The sequence below is a fragment of the Capricornis sumatraensis genome, chromosome 8 (genome assembly GCF_032405125.1).
Source record: "Capricornis sumatraensis isolate serow.1 chromosome 8, serow.2, whole genome shotgun sequence".
Classification (NCBI taxonomy): domain Eukaryota; kingdom Metazoa; phylum Chordata; class Mammalia; order Artiodactyla; family Bovidae; genus Capricornis; species Capricornis sumatraensis.
In genome coordinates, this window is record NC_091076.1 from 67,516,086 (window position 1) to 67,528,620 (window position 12,535).

General features: G+C 47.6%; 1 protein-coding gene and 1 non-coding gene across 3 annotated transcripts in view; one reads left to right on the top strand and one right to left on the bottom strand.

The window, feature by feature from the left end:
- Positions 1 to 12,535, top strand: part of ASIC2 (acid sensing ion channel subunit 2) — a 1,230,438-nt gene that overhangs the window by 1,065,944 nt on the left and 151,959 nt on the right. The gene's annotated exons all lie outside the window — the stretch shown is intronic.
- TRNAK-UUU (transfer RNA lysine (anticodon UUU)) lies at positions 4,196 to 4,267 on the bottom strand. The gene has a single exon. It is a non-coding gene; the product is annotated as a tRNA-Lys (tRNA).

Consider the following 12,535-nt stretch of genomic DNA (forward strand, 5'->3'; position numbering starts at 1 on the left):
AAGAAGCAATGGAAATTCACCGGTACACTCACGGATCAAATGTGGACCACTACTCTCCATTAAGAAAAAAGTCAACGGAAAACTGTCACATTGATAAGAATGTTGCCAGAAACCTGGGCACGTTGGGAGGGAAGGAATTTATCGCTTCTGAAACAGTAGCCAGTCATCGTGTACTTCACACTTCGAAGAGCAAAAAGCTTGCAGTGGTTCCATTTACACCCAGAGGCTCAGGGGAGAATGATAAGGATCCGAAGGAGATAATTTCCAAACTGCCGCTGTTTCCTTTGTCTCTGCCTATATTGATATTGTCGTGTCCATTATGATGGGAGAGCAGCTTCTTGAATCTCAAATATACACTGAGCCCAGGCAGGGAAGAGAGTGAGGGACTTAAAAAGGACAGTTTAAAATTACAGTCAGATAATTATATTCTCTCGTAATTCAGACAGCGATTTGCTTGACAGTGGTTCAGCCCAGTCTGGCACCTCCTGGCAACGTGGAGCTGGAAAAAGTTTCAAATCGCAGAACAAAAAATAATAACCACCACCAGCAGCAGAGGAAGGTACTTGGCAAAGCTTCAGGGCAGCATTTTCCCGCTTGTTACTACATTTGATTGTTACAAGAATCCTGCTGGAGAAGCAGAGGAATCAAGGGCAGCTCTAGCTTTCCAGGTGCTCAGGTCAAAAACCCGGGCATCCTTTTTTTTTTTTTTTTTTTTTCACAAAGCCCACATCCAACCCACCAGCAAATTCTATTGGCTGTTGCATCAAAGTCTGCACAGAATCTGACCACTTCTCTACCACCACTGCCTTCCTACTCTGGGCATCCTCATCTCTTGCCTGGACCTTCCAGCTGTCTTCCTGTTTATGCCTTGGACCCACAATAGTCACTTCTTAACCCACTGGTCTCTCTGGACTCCTTTAAAGACACGAGGCAGATGCTGTCACTTCTTCCCTCAAAACCCTCTATGAGCTTCCCATCTCATGTGAGTTGAACTTCGAAATCACTAGAAAGTTCTATACATTCTGTCACTGTCTCCACCTCAACCACACTGGCCTGCTTGCTATTCCAAGAACAGTCTCAGGGTCTGTTTCTTTCCTCTTTTCTTTTTTTGTAGTATTGCATCTCTAGCATCTAGAACTCTACTCAGTATTTGTCTAATATAATGATTTCTTAAAATGAGCTCTGGGTTCTTCCCTGGCCATCCAGTGGTTAAGACTTTGCCTTCCAATGCAGGGAGTATGGGTTCAATCCCTGGTCTGGGAGCTAAGCTTCCACATGCCTCAAGGCCAAAAATTCAAAACACAAGGCAGAAGTAATATTGTAACAAATTCAATAAAGACTTTTTAAATGGTCCACATTAAAAAAAAAAAAAACTTAAAAAAAACAAGTTCTGAAGTCAGACCACATGGGTTTGCATTTCAGATCCATTACCTACTCACTGTGTGACCCTGATTGGTCTCCTCATCTGTAAAATGGGCATCAGAGAGATACCTTTGTCATGAGTTGAGTCATATTCCAAAAGATATTTCCAAGTCCTAGCCCCTGGTACCCACGAATATATGAAAATAGTCTTTGAAGATACGAATGAGCTAAGGATCTCAGCATGATATCATCCTGGATTTAGGGTGCATCCTAAATCCAGTGGTTGGCATCCTTGAGAGGAAGGAAAGTAGGATGTGAGACCCAGGGGAGAGAGTTGTGGGGGCTGAGGAATGCTGGGAGCCATCAACAGCTGGAGGAGGTAAAGATGGATTCTCCCCACCTCCCTCCAAGGGAGCACAGCCCAGCCAACGGTGCGCCTGCTACGGCGGCTTCCCTGAGGGCTCAGTGGCAAAGAATCCACCTGCCAATGCAGGAGACACAGGTTCGATACTTGATCCAGGAGGCCCGCATGCTGAGGACCAACTAAGCTCATGCATCACACCTACTGAGCCTGGGCTCTGGAGACCCGTAGCCAAGACTACTGAAGACTCTGTGCCCTGGAGCCGTGGTCTGCAACAGGAGAAGCCCCCACTGTGAGAAGCCTGCACATCTCAGCTAGAGAGTAGCCCCCACCCGCTGCAACTAGAGAAAAGCCTGAGCAGCAAGGAAGACCCAGCACAGCCAAAAATAAATATAAACGTTTTTTAATAAAAAATCAGCCAGCTAGATTTCAGATTTCTGGTCTCTGTAACTTTGAGACAATAAACTTGGGCTGATTTGTTACATCAGCTCCAGGAAACTAATACAATAGGGTCATTGAAAGGCAGTAATGATCTTATCTATATAAAGAGTGGTGTGGTAAAGTAGCTCTCTGAGTGTCAGCTATGAGTATTAGCCTTATTTTACAGACAATGGAACCAAAGTGCTGACAAAATAAATGACTTATCCAAGAGCTCACTGCTGCTGTGTGCTGGGTCAGGGGTCAGAATTCAGGTTCTGCTGGGTTGTCTGGCATTGTGACGCAGATGACCTCTGGCTACTGGTAATCCCAATGAAGTCTCTCTCTGTTTTTAGTTTTTTAAAATGATTGTATGTATTATTTTTGACCGCACTGGGTCTTCATGGCTGTGCAGGCTTTTCTAGTTGTGATGGGAGGGCTTCTCACTGCGGTGGCTTCTCTTGTTGCAGAGCACAGGCCCTAGGGCATGCTGGCTCAGTAGTTGCGGCGCACGGGCTCAGTAGTTTTGGCTCCCGGGGTTTAGAGCTCAGGCTCAGTACTAGGGGCACACGGGCTTAGTTGCCCTGAGACATGTGGAATCTTCAGGGATCGAACTCATGTCTCCTGCATCAGCAGGTGGATTCTTTACCACTGAGCCCCAGTGAAGTCTCCTCCAGCTCCTAATAGTCTATGAATTGGCCAGATGCTTGCCAACAAAGGGATCTGTCTTTTTTCCTCAGTCACCCAGCACTCCCCAAAGAGGCTCTGCATTGCTAAAGTATATCCAGACGTGAAACAGGGCACGCCCTGGTAACCTCACAGTTTGCCCATAGAGACCAGAAGGAGCAGAGCATTTAGCCAATCAGACTTGCCTGGTAGGGTCCCCAGCTCCGCATGACCACATGAGCCTGCAGGCTGGTAGCTTCACAAAACTCCCCACACATGGGCTCGGTAAATATGCCTGGATGTCATCTGGAGATGGGATTCTGGCCAGGAGTCAGGGGCTTCAAGAAGCATGGTTTCTAGGGGCTTCCCTACTGGTCCAGTGGCTAAGACCTGGCCTTCCAGTGCTCAGGGCATGGGTTCCATTCCTGGTCCAGGAATTAAGATTCCACATGCTGCAAGCCCAAAAACAACAAAAAGAAGCAATATTGTAACAAATTCAATAAAGACTTAAAAGAAGCACAGTTTCTAAACCTCACTGCTGCTGCTGCTGCTGCTAAGTCACTTCAGTCGTGTCCGACTCTGTGCGACCCCACAGACGGCAGCCCACCAGGCTCCCCTGTCCCTGGGATTCTCCAGGCAAGAACAGTGGAGTGGGTTGCCATTTCCTTCCCCCAGATAGCTGAATGAGTCCTCCCCATCATGGTTTCCAATAGAAATTTTCCCTGAAAAATAAACAAGCCTGAAATCACTGCCAAGGACTTGTGATTCCTGGACCAGTAGATGGAGAGGGAGGTAGAGGAATGAAGGGGGATTGGGGATCACCCACAGAGATGTTATGGGGAGGGAGGTGGGAGGGGGTTTCATGTTTGGGAACACATGTAAGAATTAAAGATTTTAAAATTTAATAAAAAAAAAAAAAGAGAAAAAAAAAAAAAAAAAAACAAATGAAACCATTCCCTCCGCCCACTTGGCCGGCACCAGATCCCGGGACGGGATGTTGAATTTCCTCAAGGCGCACCGTCTTCGTTCAGAGCGTGCTGAGAACAGAGGGTCTAGCAGAGGGGAGGGCCCCAGCAGGAATGAATGCAGGGCAATGCTCCCCACCTCCCACCCGGTCACTGTCACTCAGACACCGCTCCCCCTCCTCCTTTGTGAGACCTGGGATAGACGGGGACTTCACTGAGCTCTGGCGGCTAACAATATAGCTAGCAAACTACCTTTGCAAGAGAAGTGCGCCTCGTTAGGGAGGAGGCAAACAAGGAAATCTAGGAAAGAGTTACAGATACACTGAGAATTGTTGCAGATTAGATATCTCTGAGGAAATCTACAATCAAGTCCTACTTTTTTTTTTTTTTTTTTTGCTGTACCACGCAGCTTGTGGCATTGTAGTTCCTCAACCAGGGATCAAACCTGGGCCCTGGCAGTAAAAGTGCCAAGTCCTAACCACTGGACCATCAGGGAATACCCATCAATTCCTACTTTCATTCCACAAATACTCCCTGCATTCCTCCTATGGGAGAAGCAATCCAGACCCTAAGAAGGCCATGATGATACCTGCATCAGAGCCCCACCAAATGGAAAGAAAGAACCCATCAACAAATGCTTAAAGTGGATGTGACTTATGGTCAAAGTCAGAAGGGAAGGAGCTTCCAAGCAGAACTACCTCAGCAGCTGTTTGAACAAAGCATGAGTTTTAGCATCAGTTCAGTTTGGGTTTCAGCCTCTGGCTGCATCACCTATAAGCTTTGAAAACCCGTACAAGCTTCTCCACTTCGCAGCCTTCGTTTCTTCACCTGTAATACAGCACGGCTACCATCTCTGGGGCTGTAGAGAGGATGGTTTGCGATAACATATAATGTCGCTCAGACAGCGGCACATGGTAGAGATGCAACAAAAATCTGTTCTTTCCACTGGAGGGGATCCAGAAAAGGCTTTCTAAAGAAGGAGCCATTTAGGCAGGATCCGAAGGAGGAGTACGCGCCTTGCCAGGTAGAGTGGGATGCTTTTCGAGGATGCTTTCCACAATATTGTGATTTCTGCCCAACTTTTCAGGAACCCATATGCCCACTGACTGACAGTAATTTTAAAAGCCAGACGTGTCTGTATTCTTTCGTGATCCAAAAAGAAAAACTCTTTTTATTTTTTGGTGCTTAACGGTTGTTTTGTGGTAGTTACAAAACGTCCTCTAACTGCCAGCTACGCATCCGCCAAAAATATCACCGGGGGCATTATATGTGCCAAGAAACTAAACGGAAGGCAGGAACTGGTTTCCTTCCATTAAAGCGGAGCGAAGTCTTGCAGGTGGAAAACTAGCACTGAGGCTGAAGAAGAGGTACCTGAGCTGACAGCTGCGCGCTGGGGTCCCCTGCCGCCCGCATGGACGGCTGTGCACGAAGGCGCTGGTGCTTTGCGGACTGCGCTGGGCCGCAGGGACCCATTAGTATCCAAGCTGCCCGTGAGCTTCCATTTCTCATGCACTTGAAGTTCTGACCAAGGTGGGCAAAGAAATAAGGGAAAGCTCTCTCCCGGAGTTCGGGGCTGAGATCAGGGAAGCAACCTCGGTGGTGTCTCCGGCATGGCAATCCCAGGTGTCGGCTGTGGGCACTACTGCAGGGAGGCCAGAGTTCAGGGAAGCGCGGTCCACGGCGACAATGAGCGGATCTGCTCATTCGTGTTTGTGCGTGCGCAAAGCGCGCATGCGCGCACCCAGTCTCCCAGCCCTCCACGGCGCTTTCCACTGCTGGGCTGTCTTCTTCCAGAGTGAGCGCTGGAAACTCATCTCACCTTTAGTCGGTGGGGAGCATCAGAGAAGGAGACGATGCCTGTCTGACTGTCCTCCCAGGTCTCAGACTGGTCTCACTCTGCCTGGACTGCCCTCCCCCATCTCCTTTCCTGAACTTAAGGCTCAGTTCAGATGCCGCCGCCTGGTGAACTGGACCGTAAGAACCAGAGAATAGGGATGATATGCTCTTATTCACCATCTGTCCCTGGTGCTCAGCGCAGCTCCTGACGCATGGTAGGTGCTCAGTAAAACTCATGTCAACTGAGTGACATGCCCAGTCTTCTCCAGTTCCTTTGTCCCGGTAAGGGTGGAACTTCTAATTTCTCAGCCCCATGTTTCATATCACATAATTGTTTCCATGCCTGTCTTCTCATCTAAACTAGGGACTCTTAACCGAGGGTCCACAGGCAAGTTTCAGGGGAATTCAGACACGCTGAAATGTACACAGAATGTGTGTGTGTGTGTGTGTGTGCACGCACACACGCATGCACCTAGGTTCATCTTTTTCTGGAGGGAAGGTCCCAGCTCTGACCAGGTTCTCATGATTAGAATAAGGTTGGGAAACTAGACTAGTCTGCAGAGGCCTGGGCTGTGCCCACTCTGAGGCCAGAGTCCTGGCTAGCACAATGCCTGATACACAATAGGTGATCAGGATGTGTTCATTGAATGAGTGAGTGAGAGAACAGTCTTAAGCCCTGACTCGGGCCCCCACCATCACCAGATCCCCAGACATGGATTCCTCCAGTCACACCACTGACAGCACACCCACCCATCAACTGATGGATGATAACTGCATCACAGCAAGTCAGAGCAGGCCAGGTGTCGCTGAGCCTCGGTTCCCTCACCTGTGAAACTGGACATAAGTCTTGCTGTGCCTACAGTCCTAAATGGTCATCATGATCAAAGGAAATAACAGGTTCTTTCACCCACATTCAAGAAATCCTTATTGAGCCCCCTCTGCACCAGACTCTGGAAGTGTGTAGAGAAATGAGATATACAACCCGCCCTCAACGAGCTCATAATCTAATGGGGCAGACAGACAAGTGACCAGTTTCAACATGATGTGGAAAGTGCGACAGCACTGGAGGAAAGCCCACCGGCTGCCAACCTGAAAAGTTAAAACATGGAGACCTCTCAGGGACTTCCCTAGCAGTCCAGTGGTTAAGACTCCATGCTTCCACTGCAGGTGCCACAGGTTCAATCCCTAGTCAAGGAATTAATATCCAGCGCACCACATGGCCAAAAAATTTACTTAGAAATGGAGACAGCTCAGAGGAGAAACAGATCTGAAGGATGAATAAATGTTAGCTAGAGAAGGGGAGATAAAGGGCATTCTAGGAAGGGGAAACAGCCTGTGCAAAGGCCAGGAGACAAGAATACGGCACCTTTCTGGGGCTCCCAGCTTGCTCAGCACACAGTAGGAGAGTCAGAGAGACAGGCTGGAGGCATGATCAGGGCCTGGATCATACAGGGATGCCAAAATTGGGCTTTTTCCAGAAAACAGTGGGGAGGGCTTTTGAGTCAAGGCATTGAAAAATGCAGATGTGTATTTTAGAAAGCTGACTCTTGGCTACAAGATAGAGAGTTCATTGGAAAAGCAAGATGGAGAGGAGCAAGACCAGTCAGGAGCAAATGGGAGCCATCCGGGGAAGAGATGAGGGTGGCGTGGGGAGTAGGGGGACAGAATGGAGTCCGCAGACGCCAGATCAGTGGCAGCAACCGGACCTGATGAATTAATGAGAACGTGTTTATAGATCAAAAGGGCTGCTTCTTCAAGAGAGTAGAGCTTCCTCCTTCTATATGTGGGAGCCACGTGAAGTCATTTCAACCTGCCACAGGCTCCACAAGGCTAGGCTTTCTAGTTTCAAAAGAAAGGGAAGGGCCTTTTTTTCTATCTGTGAATTCTTTTATCTGTATGGTCATACAGAGGCAAAACCACTTAGTAACAGTCAAGAGGAAAGGAGTGCTTTTGAAAATAAAGTGACCTTAACTCAGTACAGTGTTGGGAAATTGGGGGACCTAAAAGATGCACAGAAATTGCTTTTTGCCAGCAGCTTGGAAGAAGTGCCTGGAAATGCCCCCTAAATGGATCAGGAGGTAAAAACCATTTCAGCCCAGATCAGACCATGGGTTAAAAATGATGCAAAAGATCAGTGTCAGAGAGAAAGAATTTGAGAAAGAAAAATGCCTAATCAGTATCAATTTAATAGGCCACTTAAACAGTAAAAGAAGAAATGTTGATGTTCTATGGTGGCGATTTTATAATCATTGGAGTACTTAGCTTCATGTAAGCCATCTCATATTCATTAGAAATAAGAGGAATTTTATTCATTGGAAAGAACTCTTCAATTTACAGCATCTTAACTGCTCAGGGTTTTAAATTCTGATAAAGGAAGCTCATTTTTTGTAAAATTTCCTTTTTAATTAAAAAAATTTAGTTTATTTATTTTGGGCTCCACTGGGTCTTCGTGGCTTTGCACAGGCTTTCTCTAGCTGCGGCGAGCAGGGACTACTCTCTAATTGTGGCTCATGTGCTTCTTATTGCTGTGGCTTCAGAGCACAGGCTCTAGGGAATGCAGGCTTCAGTAGTGCTGGCTCACAGACTCAGTTGCCCCCCTGCATGTGGAATCTTCCTGGACCAGGGGTTGAACCTGTGTTCCCTGCATTGGCAGGTGGATTCTTAACAACTGGGCCACCAGGGAGATTCAGAAGCTCCATTTTTTGTGGGTGTGGGGGAGTCAGGCAGAGGGGAGAATTTGTTCATTATGATAAAGACATTGGGTCTGGTATGCAGCTTGGTGGCTGCATCGGGAAGAATGGGCTGGATTATGGTTGGTAGGAAACAACCCCCAAATCTTGGTGGCTTGACGCAACGTAATCTGGTTTCTGGCTCAAGTTTTGTGTCCAGCATGGCTCCACAGCAGGTCACTCAGGGATCCAGGCTCCATCTCCATGTGACCAAAAGTCACATTGCAGGGGCGTGCAGCCCTACCCTACCACATGCCTGGGAGGAGAAGACTGTCTGTGAAGAGTCCCGCTGACTGCACAGCGGCACAAACCAATCGAGCCCTTTACACCCCAACTAAGACGGGAGCGCCTCAAGGGCAGGGCCCAGCTTATGAATCTTGGTCCCACCAAGACAGTGCCTCTTCCAGAGTACATGATGGTGAATTTTTGACAAATGTATGAAGGGATACATTGACACATGGATCTGATTTTCAGAACTTGTTGAGCTTTTCTAAATGCGTAGGTCCTGGGAAGTCTGCCTAAATTCTTTCACCCAATTTTCCTTCAAAATTTTCTGAGTCCCCAGAGGGGAACACACCTGGTTTCCTGAAGCCTCCAGAGCGGACGCCCGAGGCAAGGAAAGGACTCGTGAAGTCTCTACTTCCACCAGGCTAATGGAGCAGCTGGCCTGTCAGTGGTTTCATCACCAGGTTGTCTGGGACTCAGAATTAGCCATCAGAGGCCAAGAGGGAGGAAAAAGAGTAGCATAGATAGTGTCTTTATTTAGTGTCAGGCATGGTGCTGCCAGCTTTGCTGAGCTTTTCTCCTTTGAGCCTCACATCCTCCCTGGAAGGAAGATGTTATGCTTCCCCTCCCCCACCCCATTTTCCCAATGAGAAAACTGATACTTGAGAAAACTAAGGCATTTGCCCAAGATCTCATGGCTAAGTGACTTAGAACCCAGGTCTGCCCTGCTCTAAGCCAGGGCTTTGAACCACTAGGCTGACATCTGTCTTCTACAACCAGCTCGCACACAAGCTCCAAAGCATTTTTTTTTCCTCTGAATTTCCAGCCATGTGTTGACAGGAAAAAAATAATAATAAGGATTGAAATGTGAGAATGATGTCTTATCTGAGGCATTACTGCGTTGAATGTACTGAGTTGGAAGAGCCTCTGAAAGTACTGAAACACAATATGGAGTACGCGGTGGGACTTCCAGATCTGGAGTCCTGAGAAGACACTTGAACTCGAGATAGGAATGTGCTAGGCAACACAAACCATGGCTTCACTGGAATTTCCTAGGTAGGAAAAAAGATGTTAGCTTTTACTGGCCATTAAAGAGAACCAGCAGCAGAATAAAATGAAAAACTTGGGATTTTCAAATCCTGGCACCATCTTGCTGCCCCTCGGGCTCAGAGATGATGCATCAAACCATACCTGTGTGTTAAAAGACTTGATGCCTTCCTGGGCATTTATGGAGCCAGAGCTAGCCTTGACTCTTGGGTATGTTGGTTAGGACCTATAAAGTCACATATCTGAAGTCCTGTGGAGTGGAAGAAGGAAAACCCAGAAACCCAGATCAAGTGGCTCCAGGTGTTGGGCCCATCACCAACAACTCCCAGTTGGTCAGGGCTGTGCAGAGTGGGATGGATTGCCTTAGGAAGTAGAGGGCTCCTCATCACAGCGAAAGTGGGGTAAATATTTGACACCAACATTATAGAAAGGTATGTGATGATTGAGCCATCTGATTTTGAGTCCATTATGATCTGTGAGATCTTTGAATTCTTTCAGGCGGGAAATTCTTAAGCTCTTCTGTTGGGTTCCTGGCTGTTTTTTGTGTTTGTTTTTTGAGAGGTGGGGATACAGGAAACACAGGGCCTCTTGTAATGTGTATGTGAGAGCTATGCAAACATGCGGACAATGGCCTTGGTGGAAGCTGCATGACAGGAGACAGACAATGCTGCAAAAACAAAGTCATAAACGGCTGAGGTCCCTTTCCCTCCTGTCTGCATTTCGAGAGCTGTCCTAAAGGACTTTCAGTTGATAGATTTTTCCTACTTGTGCCTTTAATTTTGTCGACTTTATGCTCCCCCATCTCCTAGTCAAATAGTAGTCTGCTTTTCAGATGACAATGGGAAGCCATTTCCTACTTGTAGGTAATTTAGAGATGAATCTTTTTATGACAGAAGCAACCTCCAATGGGTTCCAGCTATCTAGACTTCTGCGTACTGAGTCTTCTAAATCAGGGTCCTGCCATTTGGCTCACCCATTTCCTCCATTAGATTTAAATCACTCAGTCATTTCTATGAAAAAAATTTTCAGGTGAATAAAACAAGGAAGAATTTACCAGAAGGATGTCTTGGCTACACTTGGTCCTCTTGGAAGGGCTCCAGCATTACCACGTAATGACTGTGCGTGTTTCCAGCGCCCCTGGGAGTACGGTCTTCTTTGTCAGTTCCATATTATTAGCTTCCAGAAAGCTCTCTCTCCTCCATTGCCTTCCTAGCACAGGACAAGATTGGCTCTGAAGTGGATTGACTCATCTTAGGGGTCTTGTGCATTTTCTGGTAGAAAAGGGCACCAAGAGGTCCGCTCAAGCCTGCAGAGCTTATTCTTTCTGCACATGCTGTTATGTATTATTATGCTTCAGTGGTGTCCAGGAACCTTCTTTCTGAGTGTGTGAAAAGACACACACTTGGGACACACCACAGGTTCTCTGACCCCAGGGCTTCCTGGGATCATCTCCATCAGCCGGAGGAGCACAAGAGACACTTGGGTTCCCTAACTTAAGTCTGGGTGGCGTTTTGGAAAGAGAAGAGCTTTGAAGGCAGACAGGCTTGGCTTCAAAGCCCAGCTCCCCTGCTTACTAGCTGTGTTATTCTGGGTCCATTATGTAACCTCCTGAGCCTCTGGTTTCTTATTTATGATAATAATAGTTAACTTTGAGTGAGGGTTCGCTGTCTGCAAGGCCCTAAGCTAAGTGGTTTATATGCCTTGTCTAATTGAATCTTTACAGCAGATCTTAGAGTGATGTAAAGCATCTTTCTCCATTTCATTGCTTCAATCAAACGCTGTCTCAGCAGACTGTGGGAGAGGATTTGGAAGGAAGAGACACAGCAGAAGCTGATGATCCCCTGGAGGTCGGGGGTGGGGGCTGGGTGTGGGTGGTCGATACAGAACCACCATCTTTGAGGATGGAAGACACTGCCTTTACCACTGGCCAAGGCTGGGTGAGGGGCCCACCTCTATTCTCCCATCACCCCCTCTCTCCTTGCCTATTGCCATATCCATCCCTTCCACCCAACCAGACTGTGAGTCCCTTCAAGGCAGGGACTCTTTCTTATCTCGAACCTCCTGCAGTACCTGGCAGGTATCTGATGCTCAGTGAAGAAAGTTGAACAGAGGAAGAAATAAAGGAATGAATCAGTCCATTTAGCTAGAAATACCTCCGACCTTAGTCGCTAAGATTCCAGTCCCTGCCCAGCCTTACCCTAGATAAGTAACTGCTGCTCTCTGCACCTCAGTTTCTTCTGTGAAATGAGGGAATTAGAAAGGATAAGGTCTCAAGGTCCTCAGAGCTTGGCAACTTGGTAACATCTACAACAGCTAATCAGTACCGAGGGCTTCCCGGCTGGCTCAGTGGTCAAATCCACCTGCCAATGCAGGAGACACAGGAGACACCCATTCAATCCCAGGGTCGGGAAGATTCCCAGAGAAGGAAATGGCAACCCACTCCAGTATTTCTGCCTGGAAAATCCCGTGGACAGAGGAGCCTGATGGGCTACAGTCCACGGGGTCACAAAGAGTCGGACAGGACTAGGTACAAGGCACAGACAGACAGACGAAGCAGTTCAAGAGCCTGCAGGTTCCAGGAAGTCTCCCTCTTTGAACAGTAGATAGCACAAGCTTGACCCAGGGAGGATGGAGAAGGATTCAGATGACCCACCCACTCAATGGGAAATCTCATTTTCCAGCTGGCACTTACATTGTGTCTCTAGTGTAGACAGCCCTGCTCAGCACTATAGCGGATTCAAAAGAACTGAGTTCCATCCCTGTGCTGTATGGGACATAGGACCTGTCTACAAACATCCATCATGCAGGGCCCATCAGGGGAAGAGTCTCAGGAGAGGTCTGAGCCATCCTGTTCTGCTGTTCATAGGTAAATAGTGATAACATCTGGCTGGAGATGAGAAGGACTTCCTCCTCTAGGAAATGGCATT